The sequence below is a fragment of the Mustela nivalis genome (genome assembly GCF_964662115.1).
Source record: "Mustela nivalis genome assembly, chromosome: 6".
Taxonomy (NCBI): domain Eukaryota; kingdom Metazoa; phylum Chordata; class Mammalia; order Carnivora; family Mustelidae; genus Mustela; species Mustela nivalis.
In genome coordinates, this window is record NC_139025.1 from 1932755 (window position 1) to 1949767 (window position 17013).

Consider the following 17013-nt stretch of genomic DNA (forward strand, 5'->3'; position numbering starts at 1 on the left):
GTCTCCCGGGCAGAGCCGCGGCTCGCAGGGGAGGCAGGCGGCAGGGCCACCAGCCGGCCGGGGGACTCTGTGGAAGGTAAGGGCAGAGCCAGGGAATGCGACTGTGCCGCCACGCTGGCCGCTCCTGGACGATCCCAGCGCACGCAGGAGGCAGGGGGACGCTGGCTGGCGCCGCCCGGGAAGCCGGATGTGTGCCGCGGGGCAGGAGGTGCTGCCCTGTCCTCCAGCTCTAACACCCGGTGCGCCGTTACCGACACGAGGGATCAATCCTGACACAGTTCCCAAGGGGCCCTTGGGTGGCTCAGTGGGTTGAGCGTCAGACTCTTGGTTCCAGCTCAGGTCCTGATCTCCGGGCCTTGAGGCCGAGCCCGTGTCGGGCTCCACGCTGGGCGTGGAAGCGGCTCCAGGTTCTCGGGGCTCCCGCCCGCCCCGCTGTGTACCCACCATTTGCATGTGCACTTTCCTTTCCCAGAAAAGAGACCAGTAACTGACGCGCAGCGAGGACAATGCAGCATTTGGAAACTTTTTAAAAGTACGAAACGGTGTTTGAAGAGGAATTGATAAAGTGAACCACAACCTGCTTAGAATTTGACAATAACAGGCCCTTGGCAAGGGCGGATCTGTGGGACGCGTGTACAGCAGCGTTAGAGACGAGGCCGAGGCTTCGACGGAGATGAAGAAGGAAGGAGAGAAAACAGGCCACCAGGTCGGCGCAGCGGCAAAGGGGCCATGGCGGCGCAGTCCGAGCCGGCTGCGGAGACGCTTCTCTGAAGACTGGTCCGCGGCGCAAAAATCAACATGTAGGATGAAAAGGAGATTAACTATAGCCTTGGTCATTCTTTTTTTTTCTTTTTTTTTTTTTTTTTTTTTTTTTTTTTTTTTTTTTTTTTTTTTTTTAAAAGATTTTATTTATTTATTTGACAGAGAGAAATCACAAGTAGACGGAGATGCAGGCAGAGAGAGAGAGGGAAGCAGGCTCCCTGCTGAGCAGAGAGCCCGATGCGGGCCTCGATCCCAGGACCCGGAGATCACGACCTGAGCCGAAGGCAGCGGCTTAACCCACTGAGCCACCCAGGCGCCCCTTTTTTTTTTCTTTTAAAGATTTTATTTATTTATTTGACAGACAGAGATCACAGGCAGGCAGAGAGAGAGGAGGAAGCAGGCTCCCTGCCGAGCAGAGAGCCTGATGCGGGGCTCGATCCCAGGACCCTGAGATCACGACCTGAGCTGAAGGCAGCGGCTTAAACCCACAGAGCCACCCAGACGCCCCAACCTTGGTTATTCTAAATGTAGGAGACATTTTGAAAAAAGTGCACACCAATAAATCTGCAAACGCAGCGAGCACATAGATTTATGGCAAATTAAACACACTGAAATACACTCCAAAGTCGTAATAGTAATCAAACCTCTCTCCCAGTGGGCTTCCCAAAGCCCCTCAGCCAGTGGGCTTCACGGTGAGACCCGCCGGCCCCCTGGGAGCTGCTAATACATGATGTGTGAGTATTCCGGGAAAGGAGAGCTAGAGGGAGGGAAAGGGGTCCAGCCCACCTCGGGAGGGCAGAACAGAAATAGAATAGGGGGCACGAGATCACGGAATCCTAAACCAGGTTCAGGTGTAGGCACGAGATTTTAAAGTATTCGCTAACCCAAATCCAACGGTGCGTTAAGGTCACACACAGTTTATCTCGGGGGCATGAACATCGTTCACATGAGATCACTCACAGCATTTCACCAGGCTAAAGAAGGAAATTAAGATCTTACACTCATGCAGATTAAAGTATTTGACAAAGTTTAATACGTACCCACGACTTAAAAACAAACACACCAACAAACCGAGCGTAAAAAACAAGAACCAGAGGGAATTTCTTAGCGTGGCGAGTGCCACCTCCTGCAGACCTGCAGCTGTACGAGGGACGCGTCCCCTCGAGCAAAGGTGTTCGTGCTCACAGGCGCCGCTCGGGGTCAGACTGCGCGTGCGATGCAATAAGGCAAGAAAAAGAAACCAGTGGGTTAGGAGCTAGGTGAAGGGAGACCCAACTGCAGTACCTTGTATCCTCAGATAACGCGATAACTTACTCTGAAACGCCACAGTAATCGGCAGACTAGCTACTGGCACTCCTCTGAGTTCAGCACGGTTGCCTGATACAAAAACCAGTAGGGTTTCCCTCAGTCACTGGGGATAAACCCAACCCAACCCAACCCAGGAAAGACGTGACTAAAGAACTATACGTGCGGGGCGCCTGGCTGGCTCCGTCGGTGGAGCAAGCATCTCTCGACCTTGGGGTTCTGAGTTCAAGCCCCGAGCTGGGTGTGGAGACGACTTAAAAACAAACTCCTTAAAAAGATTAATTCAGGACCCACAGTCCTTTATGGGGGAACCCCCAAACCCCTAAAACCGAAAATATCTTTCCAGGCCTTAAGACTGGAAGAGAAGATCTCTTTGTGCCAGGTTTGTGGGTGAGGCCAGGTGGTGAGGGCAAGGCCGGGGCACCCTGGCCCGGTGATGCTTCAGCCGTGCTTGCCGGGTCCGGTGCCCAAATTCCTGTGGGTTTGGAGGCGTGCAGGAGGCTTTGAGCAGTCGAATGACTCTCTGCTCCGCTGGCATCCTGGCCCTGCTGGGTGTGCCTTTGACCCCAGCTGGCCCACGGCAGGTTGAGGTTGCCGTGGCCCCCAGAGCCAGTCCCCCAGGGCTGTCCCCCAGCCCACCCAGCCACGGTGCCGGGACCGGCCTTCCCTAAGGCCACCCCTCCTGTGCTGGGCTCTGTGGCTCCGGGAACAAGCGCCGTGGGCGCTGCCCGCCACGGTGGCTCCCAGGTCGGCGGGCTGTGCCGGCCTTCTCTGCTCAGCACCTTTGTGGCTCCAGCTCCGCCGAGAGACATCCGGATGCCGACCGGGCCCGACGGGGTTCTTCCCGACCTGTGAGGCCGGGAATGCCAGGGCGTGCCGGAGCGCGTCCATCCACGCCTGGCTCAGCCGAGCGTCTGTGTGTGTGTCTGTGTGTCTGCGTGTCTGCGTGTCTGTGTGTGCGCGCGCGCGTTCGTGTGCAGGATGTGCGGGGCCTGGCGCCAACCCCTGCAGGAGAGCCGCAGGCAGCTCCTCCTGACCCTAAATACCGGGGGCAATGGGGGGCTTGAACTTCCAGGGGCATCGGCAGCGGGCGGGCCAGCAGACGCCCCTTTCTGCCGCCTGGACCAGGACTTGCTGCATGACGTCCTGCCTGTGGCCAGGCCTCTCTGGGATGCTGCGTCCTGGCCAAGGGCCTGGGCCAAGGGTGACATTCTGTGGACCCTTCGTGTCTGACCTGGGCTCTGACAGGGGGTGTGGCTGCGGCCCTGGGAAAGCCAGAGGGCTGCCCAGTGATTCAGATGCAGCCCGGGCCAGGGGCATGGAGGAGCTGTGTAGCCGCAGGGGGCGCGGAGGCATACGGGGGACCAGCAGCAGGACCGGCTTTGAAGAAGAGGCCGCACTTGAGTCCCAGCAGGGGAGGAAGGACGGGCCCTGCGTGGGGGTCTGTGCATAGCTGAGCAGAGCGGGGGTGGGGTGGGTGGGGCAGGGGCTCCCGGGGACCAGCATGTAATCTGGGGGCTCTGGAGAGCTGTTGCAGGCTTTCGCTGGGAAGGATCCTGTTGGGTGTCTCCTGGCAGCCCGCCAGGCCCAAAGGGGGAGCAGAAACAGGGCAGGACAGGTGAGGAGAGACTGTCCCTCTTCAGACGGGGGTTTAGGAGCACAGGGGAAGGAGTGGGACGCGGCGTGGGGTGATGGGGCCTCTGTGTGGGACCCTGAGAGCGTCCCGAGGCTGGTGCCATCAGGGATCCAGGCTCCATGAGGGTTCACGAGGAAGTGGGGGACCACCAGGTCCCAGGGAAGGAGGCGGCTGGGGGAGGGCTGGAGGGAGCCCGTGGGCCTGCAGGGGTGCTGCGGGATGAGTGCCAAGCGGGCTCCATTAGCAGGCAATGATCTTGAGGAGCCTTTACTCTCCTCTGGAATCTGCTTTAATGGCTCTGAATGCAAACAGCGATGGACAGTGATTTTCACTGCAGAATTATCTGGAAACCACCTCCGTATCCAACCAAGGAGATTTATTCAGTCAATCCTGGTCCGGTCTGAGGACGGCTTATTCTACGACCCCATGTGCCACGCTTTCTCCCTGCTTGTCGGGCGATCTTTTGACAGCGCCACTCCTCCTTGATCCAACACCTCCTGGGGCTCCCCACTGCCCTCCCGGCCGCCCCCCGGCTCCTCTCTCCAGCAGCTGCCATCTGCACAGGAGACCAGGCCCTTCTCGGGGGTCTGCTGTGCTCCCCGGGGCCCTTCCCCAGCCTTTCCAGCACCCCCTGCCCCCCAGACTCCCCCTGCCCCGGGCACTTCCTGCCTCTCTCTCTCCGTCTCTCACCCCAGCAGCCCTTCTGCTGTCAGGACCCTCTGTGGAATGTGGGTGTGTCCAGTGCCCAGGCTGGGGCTGGGGCTGCGGCTGGGGTCTGGGTGTCAGCCCAGGCGAGCAGAGCACCCGGGAGCGAGCAGGCCCAGAGCGCCGCAGTGGGGGCCTGCCCCGGCCAGCCCTCCGGCCATCCCCAGGCTCAGTCGGCCTGCAGGGCCCCCCCTGACCCTCAGGGCCCCAGCATCTCTCCCAGACTCCGGCTGCCGCAGACCTCTCAGGTTCTGAGCCCCTTGAAGGCAGCCCCCATGCAGCTCACGGCAGGACGGGGCACCCAGGGGTTTGTATTAAAGGAACAGACACCCGGAGGCAGGGCTGAGGAGTGGAGGTGCACCCAGCCCAGACACTGGCTTCTCATCCTCGCAGGCCTTGGAACCCTGGCTGGAGCTCCCACCTCCCCCCTGCAGCCGCGCCTCCTCCAGCACCCACCCTGCCTCTACCACACAGGCCCCTCGGGCCTCCGCCAGCTCCCAGCGCTGCTCCCGCTCGGTCCGGGCTTGGCAGCGCCCACCCCTGCCAGCAGCCGCGGGGCACCCCGCCCCTCCGCGGACTGGGCCCACGGCCTCCCCCCTCCCCCCTGCCCCCTGCCCCGAGCCCGCCCCACCGAGTCACAGCCCCCGCTTGGCCCGCGGGTGCCTCCCCCAGCGCGCGGGTCTGTGCGCAGCGGCCAAGAAGGAGCCTCGACCTTGGGTCACCGCCGTCTGGGGGCGCTGCCGCGGGCAGGCATCACCCCTTCCGGGGCCCTCCATCAGCCCGCCCTAGGCGGCGCGGCCCAAACCCGGCCCGCGGGCCCCTCCGGCCGCTCCCAGCCTCTCCAGGAATGCGCACGGGGCCCGGGGCGGGCGTCGGAGCAGGCCGGGCTCGCCGCGACACGCTTGGGATGGAGCGCGGGGGCGTGGAAGGCCCCGGACTCCCCGTGGGCCCTGCCGCACCCGGGTCTTCCACGTGGGCGGAGACTTCGTCCGGATCGTGGGCCTGTCCCCCAGGGACCAGCCCTGCCCTGCACAGGGACGCAGAGCGGGCTGCTGGGTGGGCGCAGGCCTCCTGCTCTCCCGTGGGTGCACCCGGCCTGGCTCCCCACACCCCACACCCGCAGAGAGGGGCACCCCCGCCCCAGAAGGACACTCCAGGTCTCTGGCAGTTCTGTGGCCAGAGGACTGCCCGGCTGGGGAGCGGCCGCACATCAGTGGGGAATCAGGTAGATCCCGGTCCTGCTGGGACCCGCTGGGGGCCATCTTGGGAAGGCTCCCCAAGGGCCAGGCTGCTCCTGCTCCGGGTCTGGGCCCTCCCCTTCCTCAGTGCTGGGGCCAGCTTGAGTCCCGTGTCCTTGGCTGCGTGGGGCGGATAGAGCAGGTCCCAGACAGGCCTCTGGCACAAGGTGCGGATGGCCGTCATTCCCATCTGGCGGGTGAGGGAGCCCCTGGCAGGACTGGCGGAGGAGGCAAAGCAGTGCCCAGCCGCCCCCCAGGGTCCTTCTGCCTCTCAGGAGCTCCTGAGGACACCCCTGCAGCCCCCAGCTCCGGCTCAGAGGGCAGCCCCTTGTCCCAGGGTCAGGGGTGCCCGGTGGCGTTTGAATACGGGGCACACTGAGTGGGCAGCGGTCGCGGGCTCAGAGGGGCTGCCAGGGGTCGGGGACCCGTCCACCTGAGGGCGAAGGTGAGGGCCTTCAGGTCCGCCTGGTGGGCTGTGGCACACTGGGGTGAGGCCCAGGACATTCTGGGGTCCCTCCTCGTACTGGATGGCTCAGCACCAGGCTGGCCTCAAGAGGGAATGTGGGGGTGGTGGGTGGTGATCATGGCATGGCCTGGCAGGTCGGGAAGAGTCTGGCAGAGAGAGCCAGGGCCGGCCCCCTCCCCCGCCTGGGCAGGCTGGGAGGGGGCCGAGCCGTGTGCCGCTCGGGGGCAAAAGGTGGGGAACGGACCTGGGCCCACAGGTGAGGAGCCAGGACCTCCCCCGCGGGGAAGAGGAGAGTCAGGAGCTCCAAGGGCACCCGCCTGGACCCCCCTCCCCCAGCTTCCCCTGTGGCCTGGCTGGCAAGGCCTGGGCGCGCCCAGCTCCCTGGAGTTGGCAGGGATCAAAGGGCGGAAAGCCGTCCTCCGCCCTCGCCCACTGAGACAGGAATCCGTGGCCCCGGGGGACGGAATCCGCAGCCACATTCCGGGTGCCCTGGTCGCCACAAGGCAAGGGTGGGGCCGGGCTGAGTGCCGAGACTGGCACCACGGAGCGTGGGAACGGTGCCTCTGCCAACTCCCAGGTAGGCGGGCACCCTCTGCCCGGCCTTGGCTGTGGCCTTCACCCTTTCTGCCCTTCCTCGAGGGTCTCAGGAGGACCCAGGAGGGGTCCACATTGCCAGGTGGGGATTCCTATGGAGGGTTGGGACCGAGTGCCCCTCACTTCCCCAGGGGAGACGCAGCCCTGATGGCCACCAGGCACCCTGGGCTGGCAGACCCTGCCCTGTCCCAGCTGGCAAGGGGCAGGGCGAGCCGGGGGGGGGGGTGTGGGCCGTCCCCTGCAAGTGTCACATGTAGCAGCAGGATCCTGGCACACTCGTGTGCACGCACGTGTGTGCAGGCAGCCTGGGGTAGCTAGCTCCCTGGCAGGAAAGCCGCTCTGCCTGTCCTGGCTGTAGCTCCGTAGCTCCCCAGGAGGGTCAGGCCCCCACTGGCCGAAGCAGGGCTGCCTTGGCCCTGCAGACCCTGCCTCCGTGGGAGCCCAGCCAGCCACCATGCTCTGCCCAGGAGTTGGCCCCTTCCACCTCCCACCCCCACCCCAGCTCCCAGGTGGGGAACAGGCCCAGAGAGGTCAGGTGAATTTCCCAAAGTCACACAGCAAGGTAGAGCCAACACAGCAGATTCCAGGTGCACATGGAGAAACCTTGAAGACCTAGAGCTTATGCTCTCGAGAGCCCGGAGCGGGGTGGGACTGCACCCCCTTCTCTGGCCTGTTTCCTCACCTGGGAAGTAAGCTCGCAGTGGCCACCTGGCAGAGCTCTCCAGAAACCTGGAAGGCGCCAGCGGAGGGCCAGTGTCCTGGGCTCAAGCACCCAGCTCCCCCCTCAGCGCCTCCTGATGCACCCTAAGGCCGCGTCCAAGACACGCGCCCCCTGGTGGCTACCGACGGCATGAGGCCCTGTCCCCTGCCCCCTGGTGATGGCGTGGCTTTTACCAGGAGGTCCAGGGGACACGTGAAGAAGGCAAGGGGAGAGGACAGGCCTGGGGGGAGGGGCTGCGGGGCTGGAGCGGCCTCCCGGGGGGTTGGTCCACGCGCAGAGATGGAGGGTCTGGGGAGAACAGGCCTCCTGCCAGGGTCTCCGCTGGGCGGGCCACACATGCCAGGTCAGGAGCCTGGGGCAGATCCCCAGGGCGGCTGAAGGCCATCGGCACTGAGGGACACTGCGCCCCGCAGGGGAAGCAGGGATGGGGTCAGGGACAGGGTCCACCCGCGAGAGGAGGGCAGCCCCCGCTGCAGGACTGGAGAGGCTCCTGGCAGATGACGCAACGGTGCTCAGATGAGGCCAGTCTGTTGCCCTGGGGCCACCAGACTAGGGGACGTGGACGCCAGCCCTCAGGGCCTTCTCAGAGACGGCCTTCACCCTCCTTCAGACCCAAGTGCCAGGTGGCCACCGGAGGCCTCCCCCGCCCCTCCCCACTCAGACCTCCTCCCCCCTGGCCCTATCTTGGCCTCCGTGGGGTCATCACAGCACCGACCCGGGAGGCCCAGAGTCGCTGGAGATATGTGAAGGGAGGGACTTGATGAGCAAGCGAAGGAGGGAGCCTCATGTGGGGGTCCCAGTCCGCCCAGGCCCCCCACTTGTCCTGGCCTGGGGTCCAGCCTCAGGGTCAGAGCCAGTGAGCTGTGGCTGGTCAAACACCAATGGAGTCGGGGCAGGGAGAGACTCACAGTCATCCACTGGCCCCCACAGCGTGGGGGGAGGGAGGCAGGCAGGGGCCACGCAGGCACGTAGGTACACGGCATGGTCACGTAGACACACGGCAGGCAAGGCCAGGCCTTCTCTGGCCTTTGGGTCTGGGACTGAGCGAGGGTTCCGGCTGTGGGGTGGTGGCAATTCCTGCCTGGTCTCTGGGCACAGGGCAAAGGGACAAGTCTTGGCTTGGAGCCCTGTGGCCCCTGCTCCTTCAGCTCCACCATGGTGAGGCCTGTGGGGTGCTGGACAGGGGAGGGCTGAGCGGCAGATGTGGGGTCTGCTGGGGAGGGCACCTGACTTTCCTGCTCACCCCAGGGGCATGCTCAGCGTCCCCTGGGGAAGGGGCTCCCTGCACCCTAGGGCTTGTGGTCTTGGCGGTGACTGCCCCTGTCCACCCCTAAAAGGACACTTCCTCCCTGGAAACAGTGGATCAGAGGAGCCCTCCTTTCTGGGCCCTGCTGTCACCTGGGACCCGTTGGCCACACATCTGTGCATAGGACACCAGCCTGCCTTCCCCTGGCCTGGGGTGCCGTGTAATTCCCCAGAATCCCAGAAGAGCCAGTGAGGGCAGGCCAGGGTAGGGGAGGAGGAGCCCCGCGTCTCCAGGGGCTGGCATCTGAGAAATGTTTACACAGTCCCCACCTAAGGGGTGGGATTGGCAAACACACGCACACACACTCCTGTGGACACACAGACATACGGACGCACCTTCTGTGGGCGCGCGTGCACGCACACGCCCAAGGGCAGACATGCGCCACTTTGGTGAGCACGTGTTCACGCCAGCGCGCACCTCCACACATGCGGGCACACAGGGCACACCAGCACGCGTGGGCGTGAGCGCACTGGTGCTGGAACCCAGGGTGGGGGGCGGGAGAAGTCGGCTCCGTGGCTTTGGGTCCTCCCTGCTCCCTTTTTCTTCCGCGGACCTGCCCCAGAACGGCCTCGCGGAGCAGGTGCCCCGGGTGCCTCTCCAGGGCTCCAGACGGTACCCAATCCTCAGCGACCCGGATTTGATGGGAGCAACGCCCTGGGCGCAGTGGGGAAACGGAGGCACAGACCTTCCGGTCAGGTGTCCCAGGCTGCTGGGAGCCAGGCGCCGGGCCCGGGGCGCCGCGGGCGGCGGAGGAAAGGGCCCGGGCGGCTGGCTCCGGGAGCAGGGGTCGGGGCCCACCCCGAGGGCGTCGCGGATCCGGCCTCCTGCGGCCGGGCCGCGGGCTCCCCAGGGACTTCCAGCCGCGAGCGTCAGCGCGCTCGGCCTCGCCCCCGGCCGCAGCTGGTGGTTTGGCGCCGCGCGCCGCATTCCCGAGGGGGCGGGTGGCCCCGGGGCTTAGAGCGGAGTCGGGGGTCCGCCCCGCACCCCCAGAGCGGCCCTGGGGGGGCGGGTCTCCGCTCAGCCCCTCGGTTTCCGCGCCCTGGGTGGGGGGCTGGGAGGGACGTTCCGGGGGACCCACGCTCACCGCCTTGAGGGCCGGCCCCGCGGGGTCAGGCCTGGAGCCCCGGCTGGCCTGAGACGTCCGAGGGCCCCGCCCCGCCCCGCCCCGCCCCGCCCCGCAGGGCTCTGCCCGCCGCCCCCCAGGTCCCGGCGCGCTTCCGGCGGCCGCGCGTCAGGGTGGGTGTGCGTGCCGCCGCCGGGCTGCCCGCCGGGCCTCTGGGCCGGGGGAGGTCGGGAGGGGAGGGACTGCCTGGCCGGGACCGGAGGCTGGGGCGGTTGGGGCAGGGCCGTAGGCGGCGCGGGACAGGAGGGCTCCGGGCCCTGAAGGGGTGAGGGCAGCGAGCCGGGAATCCCTGAATCCGCTGCAGGGGCAGGTACCGCCCACCCCTGCTCTCTCCCGGGGCAGATGCCTCTCCCTGCACCTCTGAGCGCGGCAGGCCCATTCACTGCCGGGGAAACTGAGGCCCCAGGTCTGCAGCGCCTCTGGCGGGAGTGGGGGGGGGCGGTCCAGCGCAGGGGGCGGGTCCAGCGCAGCGATGCTGAGAGCCCCAGGAGCTCCTGGGGGGCTGCGCCGCACTGGAGGGGAGAAGCGAGCCCTGGGCGCGGGCTGAGCGGGTGGTCCCCTCCCCCGTGGAGGCGCCGGGCTCGGACTGGGGGGTGAGCCCGCCGCTGCGCGGCCAGCGTGGAGTGACCGCCGAGCCAGGCCCGCAGGCGCAGCGCGGGCAGCGGCCACCAGGCGGCAGGGCAGGGCGGGGAGGGACGGTCGTTGGGGCCTGGAGCCGGGAACCCTGTTCCTTAGGTGGGCTGTCTCCGGCCTGAGCACCCCTTCTGGGGAGCTGCCTGGTGGGACCACAGGTGGGGAGCTCGATGCGGACATTAGCTCATCCTGGAGTCCCTGTGGAGGAGCCCAGCAGGGAGGAGGCTCTCTGGGGTCATTGGGGGAAGGAAACTTAAGGCTCCCCCAGCCCCGCCTCTATGGGGCCACCTCTGGCTCCCTGTGCTTTCGCTTCCCCAACAAAGTGGGGTCAGGGACAGGGGAGCTCCTAGGCTGGTGTCCCTCCTGGCTCCTAGGAAAAAGGGGCTGGGGGGGGGGCGGATGACCCCTGCGGAGCTGCAGGAGGGGAAGGTGAGCCCTGGGCTCCACTAGGGCAGTGGCTGAGCCAGCAAAGTGTCCTCTGGGACTAGAGGCTCCTGACCTGACCCTGTGCTTTGGTCAGGCTGAGCCATGGGGCTCTGGGACCCAGCAGCAGGGAGGACACATGTCCACCAGGGCCTGGCCGCTCACAGACGAGATACCATGGAGCACGTCCAGACCCGCTGGCCCCGGGCTGGCCTCACGTTGTCCCTCCTGTCCCAGGCACTGTGGCCTGCCCCTCCATAGACAAGCTGTAAGCCAGGAGGTGGCAGGGATCTGGGGGCCAGAGGCTCTCCACAGCTACGAGAGAGCAGGGGAGGGGCGCACCTCTGTGCTCCGGCCAGCTGACCCTGACCCTGGCGCCCCTCCCTGGTCTGTGGTTTGGGGAAATGTCAATCACTTCGTAGAAATATCTTGTAGACTTTCTGTCTGGAGGCTGCTGGGGGATTCCCCCAGTCACCAAGCAAAGTTCCCAGCAAACTTCCCTGCACCAGCACAGCCTGAGCCATGAGTCACTTACTGTCTGGGGAGCAGGCTGGGAGGTGGGGGGGGGCAGCCTGCAGCAGGGACCCTCCCACCCTGTGTCGAAGCTTTGTCGCAGGCACCATCCTGAGGGCACTGTACCCCGGGGAGGGCTTCTCCCTCCAAGTGGATGTTGCCGGCCCTCTGCCCAGGGACCCCTTCCGCAGACGTGCGCCCCACCAAGGCCCAGCTCCGTGGAGGTGGGAACAGGTGGGGCCGGACTCCCTAGAGCCCTGCTGCCCCTCAGAAGCAGCACAAGGGCATTACAGGAGTTAGGGTTCTGTCTTCAGGCTGCCGGCCACCGCACCATGCCCTGCTTCCTTCTTCCACTGGTGTTTCTCGGGGTTGGGGGGGTCCAGGGCCAGGTGGGAGCAGGGATATGGGGCCTCATTTGCCCATGGCAGGGCCCAGCCGCTGTGGGAAGTGAGGGAGAGGGCAGGTCTGTGTCCCCAGGAGCCCCTAGGCTGCCCCTGACCCCTCTGTGCCCGCCTTGCCCACCCAGACTTTGGGCTGGAAGCCACACAGTGCGGCTGTCCCGGGACTGGCTTACCGAGCACGGTCAGCAGTCAGATGGCTCCTAAGCCCAAGCCGAGCCCTGAGGATCCGGGCCCAGGGCATCCCGGGCTGGGTACACACTCGAACAGCCTCCTGACCTTGAGAAATGCACAAACGCCGGATGGCAGGAAGAGCGTCGTCCCAGAGCCCGGGTGAGCGGAAATGCTATCTATGACCCGGTAACTTCAACGGAGGCATCCAGACTGAAATCTACCCTCCAGTAGAATTCTGGCTTTCCTCAATGCCCAGGATCTGCCCACCGGCCGCCCTACGCCCCAGCCGTCAAGGCCTCTGCCTTTCCCAAGCTCTTCCCTCCACACATCCTACGGTGCCTGGTTTCGACAGCCGAGAACCCAGGGCTAAGCCTGTGCAATATGGGGTTAACTCAGCCTCGGTGGTCCACACCCTGCACGGCTCAGAGAAAGGTTTGGCCCCGGCCTGGCACGTAGGAAGCCACCTCTGAGCCCTCGGAAGGCCGGAGACCGCTGACCCTTCGCTGGTCGGAAACTCGTGCACAGAAAGAAGCAGCACAGTCCTTGGGGGTGGCTGGCGGGTGGCAGCCCCGGGACCCAACTACAGGACCTCTGTCCTTTGGGTTCCCGTTCACCAGGGCACAGGACCCGGAAGCAGCGCTGTCAGTGGGGGTCAGCCCCCCATGGGAGGAAAGGGAGGCTTGTGGGGAAAAGGGATGGGTCGAGTGAACGGACAGAGAGACGGGCAGCGGCAGGCTGGGCAGACGGTTGGACGGACTGGTGGGTAGATGGAAGAGGGAATTTGGGGGATTGGCTAGGGGGAGGGATGGGGCGTGGGGGGTGGATGGGTGTCAAGGGGTTCAGGACGACTCTCCCTAAAATACGTCATTTGGGTATAAAGGCTATTTTGAGCTGGAGGTGATTAAGACCCTGTGGGCTCAGGAGAAACTTTTCTCCCTTCCCTAAATACCTAGAGGAACCTAAATTGGGAGTCTTTGCCAGAATAAGACGTATCATCAGAGAGCGTTGGCGTGAGCGGCCCGTCTGTGCGGCCGGGCGGGCATCTAATTCGCGAACAACTGTCCTCCTTCTCACGGCCCTGTGACTGCCACCTGCACGGTGACCCCAGCCCCAGCCCCGTCCGTGGCTCGGAAGGGCAGCGATGCCTCCTTCCACTGTTCTGTCTTAGAAACTCTCCTGCGGGCGGTGGTCCCTGTATGGACAGGATTCATTTGTTTTTCTTCTGTAGACCTGCTCCGTGTCTGTTTTATTCTTAGACGACCTAGAAGAGCCTTTGAAGGGCGGAGGGGGATATTCCCCCCAGCACGTAGGTGGACGAGGACTGGCTCGGGGCGGTGTGAAGGAGCAGCGGCACCAGTCTCGAGCCGCGGGCTGGTGCGGGAGAGCGTGTGGGGTTTCAGTGCCAACTGCGCGGAGCGTCTGCAAATACAACCTGGCGTCGGGGAAATTTTTACCGACAGACGCTGTAGGACACAGACTCGCGGTGCTGGGTATCTCGTGGGCTCGGGACGAGCCGTGATGGAAATTTTAAAATACCCAGAGCCGTAGCTGCGTGTCCGGACTCAGGGGAGGGCGTCAGAGCGGCGCCTCAGGCAACCAGTACTGACGCTCACTTCGCTCACTTCGGAATAGGAGGAAGCCTCGGGCTTTGTCAGCGGGGCCTGCGCCTTAGGAAGCAGGGGGCCAGCCTGGGGGTGGCTGTAGCTGCAAAGGGGCTGGAAGAGGGAGGGGGTGAGAGAAATATTCCCTGCCTGTGGGGTCAGCAGTTACCCCCTGGACGCCTTTGCCAAAAGTCCGAACCACACGCTGCACCCAAGTTAGCCCCAGCTTTGTAAATCAGATAAAAAAGGAAAGTTGGGGCAGGTGGGGGAACAGAACGAGCCCGAGGGGAAGTGAAAAAGTGGAGATAAAACACAAGTTTGGAGATCAATGGTCTGAAGAAGGAGGCGCGGTCAAGGGCGAGGAGAACGGAGGTCGGTTCTTCCAAAAATGCGGCCCCGCCGCGGGCAGGAAAACGGACGAGCAGGAGCAGACCCCAGCAGAGGGCGTGGGTAATTAGGACTGACACATCCACAGGCGAGATTGACTCTGCAGAGGCCGAAGGAGGCAACAGACCGGGTCTTCTGGAACAGCCATTGCTCCCCACCACAGGAAAGCCTCAGGGCTGGACAGTGGTGCTGGGAACCAGCAAGGACCCCAAGGCTCCAAGAGGGGTGCACAGCCTCCACAAAGAAGCCACAGCTTGCTGGGGAGCAGGGCTGCCGTTTCGCAGAATAAGGCTAATCTGCTGGGCAGGGTCCCGCGCTTGAGCAGGACCGGGGATTCTGCGCAGAACGAGCCGCAGGCCGTCGGAGGCGTCCAGCCTGGAAAGAAGAAGTAAACCTGCGTCTGCATGTGCCGTGGTCCCGCCCGCGGGAAACTCGACGCTGTCCCAAGAAGCAGGAGAAGCGGAGTCGGGGAAGGGGCGGGATTCGGAGTCCGCCCCGGACGCCCCGCGCTCCTCCGCAGACGCAGGAGCAAACCAGGACAAAGCCGAGAAGCGCATTTCCTTGTCTGTGGCCTGGAGGAGAAGGAGGGGCTCACGTCTCCGGGGACGGGGACGCACCAGCTCCGCACAGAGAAGCCGCCCAGGGTGGGGCACGCAATGGAGCCGACCTGAGGCGCGGCTGGTGCTGTCGGATGGAGACCCGCCGGAAGCCACCTCCAGGCTCTCCGCAATCCCAGTGACGTTTCTTGCAGAAATAGAAAAATCGTCCTAAAACTCCCGTGGGGTCTCAGGAGACACCAACAGCGAGGAAACCGATGGTGGCAGGGAGATGGACGTGTCCCGTCCGCCCCAGTGTGGCCGCAGAGACTGAGGTTGGGGCGCGGGGCAGGGACAGGCCCGGGAGACGCAGCGCGGCGTGGAGAGGAATCTAGACGGGGTGCGGCTTGCCGCCGGTGTCCAGCTCAGCGCAGCCCCTGCCCGAGCTCCCGGCCCTGCCCTTCTGTCCCAGAGGGGCAGCTCCGCCCAAGGCCTAGGCATGACAGCCCCGGGGCCCGCCTCCCCTGCTTCTCACCCGGCGGAGCCCACCCAGCCCGGAGGAGCCCGGCAGCCCCCTGGGGCCCCGGAGCAGGAAGGCGGGCCCCGCAGTCCGAGCGCTGCCCGCGCAGGGCTCCTGTGTGTGCGCGTGAGCACGCAGGAGTGTCAGTGCGCGGGGGCTGAGAGGAGCGAGGCTCGCTCTCCAGGTGCTCGCCGGCAGGGGAGGGAGGAAGGTGCCTGTGCCCGTCCAGGGGGGTACTCCCACTGCACCCCGGAAGGAAGCCCCAGCCCCAGGTGGCGGTGGTGGGCGGCCGTGCAGTCTGCAGGTGAAGGGCAGGAAGTGGAGGCCGCTCCCGCCTCTGACCTGGATTCTGGGGGGGAGGGGCAGGGCGTCCGGAGCCCATGATGGGGGCACCTGCGAGGTAGGGCTTCACACCCACACGCGCCCCCTCCCTCCACCCTCCAGCCCCGACCATGACCCCTTGGGTAGGTCAGCGGTACCCCCTTGCCCTCTGCCCTGCCCCCATCTCACTGTGGGCAGGTGACCGGCAGTGTCAGCCTTGCTGGGTCCCGAGCGTCCTCTGTGGCCCCCGTGTAACCATCCCCTGGGCAGTGCCCAGCCCCTACCCCTCCGGGCCCTGGGCAGTGGGTCCCCTGCTCCTGCCCCCTCTCTGTCCTGGCCCCGGGTTCTCAGGCCTGGCCACTGCCCAGCCTCCCCGCTGCCCTCTGGCCCTGTCCTCACCGTGACCTGGCAGAGCGGTGTGGGACGCGACCTCACAGCCTTCACTGACAGGTTCTCCTGGGCAGCCCCGGGACGAGCTGCCCAGCCCAGCACTCTTGCCTTCCCCGCCAGCTCCAGGGACACCCGCCCCTCCTGGCCTCCCTCGATCGGTCCCTGTGCCCCCACATCCTTGCAGACCCCAGCCCCCTGCAGGGCTTCTGGTCACCCTCCAGGACTCTGGCCGTCCTCTCAGGCACCCCCGCAGCCCCCAGCAGCTCTCCCTGGCGCCGCTGACGTGAGGGGCCTCGCCCTGGGCTGCGGGCTGCCGGAGGGCCCGGCGGAGGTCCCGGCGGAGGTCCCCTGCCCTTTGGAACCTGCCCAGGGTGGTGCACACAGCAGGTGCTCTGGAAGCGCCTCGGCCCGCGGCCTGGCCCCCGCCCTGGGTGTTACCAAGCTGTTGAGAACCGAGGACGGCTGGAGGCCTGTTACCTACAGAGGAAACCAAGTTGTTTCCGCTGTGAATGGCGGGTTCAGTCAGGCACCACCAGTGTGTCTCAGAGCCGCTGCTGTCTAGGAGGGATCGGCCTGGGGGGGTGCGGGAGGGCGGGAGGGAGGGGCCCCACCCTGGTACTCCCCGGCCCAGTTCACTTCTGCTTTTTCCTGTGTTGCAGCAGCAGGAGGACGGCCCAGGGTCCCGAAGTCGGGGGGTGAAGACCTCGCAGCTGGGGCTCCCCCAGGCCCCGTGGGCCGCCGCTGAAGGCCTCCGTCCCCAGCACCAGGTTTTCCCCAGGACAGGGCACGAGGCCAAGCGTGGGGGCTCCAAGCTGCAGCCTCCGCCTTGGAGGGAGGCGCGCAAAGTGATCGCAAGCCCTCCCCCGTGACTGCTCTCCACCAGGGCTCCCCCAGCACGGTGATGCATGCGGGGCGGGGGTGGCCTGTGCCTTACGGGGTGCAGGGTCGTGGGTAGATGTCCCCGTAGACGTCAGGAGTATCCGTCCCAGCTGTGAAACCCAAGAATGTCTCCAGGAAGGCCAGATGCGCCCCTGGGGGAGATATTGCCCTGGTCGGGGACCATCGGGCAGGGCCCTGGCCCGGCCGTGCTGCGTGGGGGTGGGGGTGGGGGTGGGGGTGGCTGGGGGTCTCCTTGACGCAGGAGGAATCCAGCGGGAAGGACCGAGTTTTCATTTCGCATCTGCTGCTGACCTTGGCAGGGGGACCTGGGGGAATGAGCCAGAGAAGGAGGTGCGCGCTGGGCCACCCCGTTCTGTGAGCC

At 65.4% G+C, this 17013-nt stretch overlaps 1 long non-coding RNA gene across 1 annotated transcript; it reads right to left on the minus strand.

The window, feature by feature from the left end:
• Positions 1-1774: 1774 nt before the first annotated feature.
• On the minus strand, positions 1775-16320 carry LOC309868009. The gene is made up of 5 exons (XR_014313453.1): positions 14066-16320; positions 12000-12169; positions 8336-8515; positions 2077-2139; positions 1775-1967 (listed from the first exon to the last, which is right to left on the minus strand). It is a non-coding gene; the product is annotated as an uncharacterized lncRNA (long non-coding RNA).
• Positions 16321-17013: the final 693 nt, after the last annotated feature.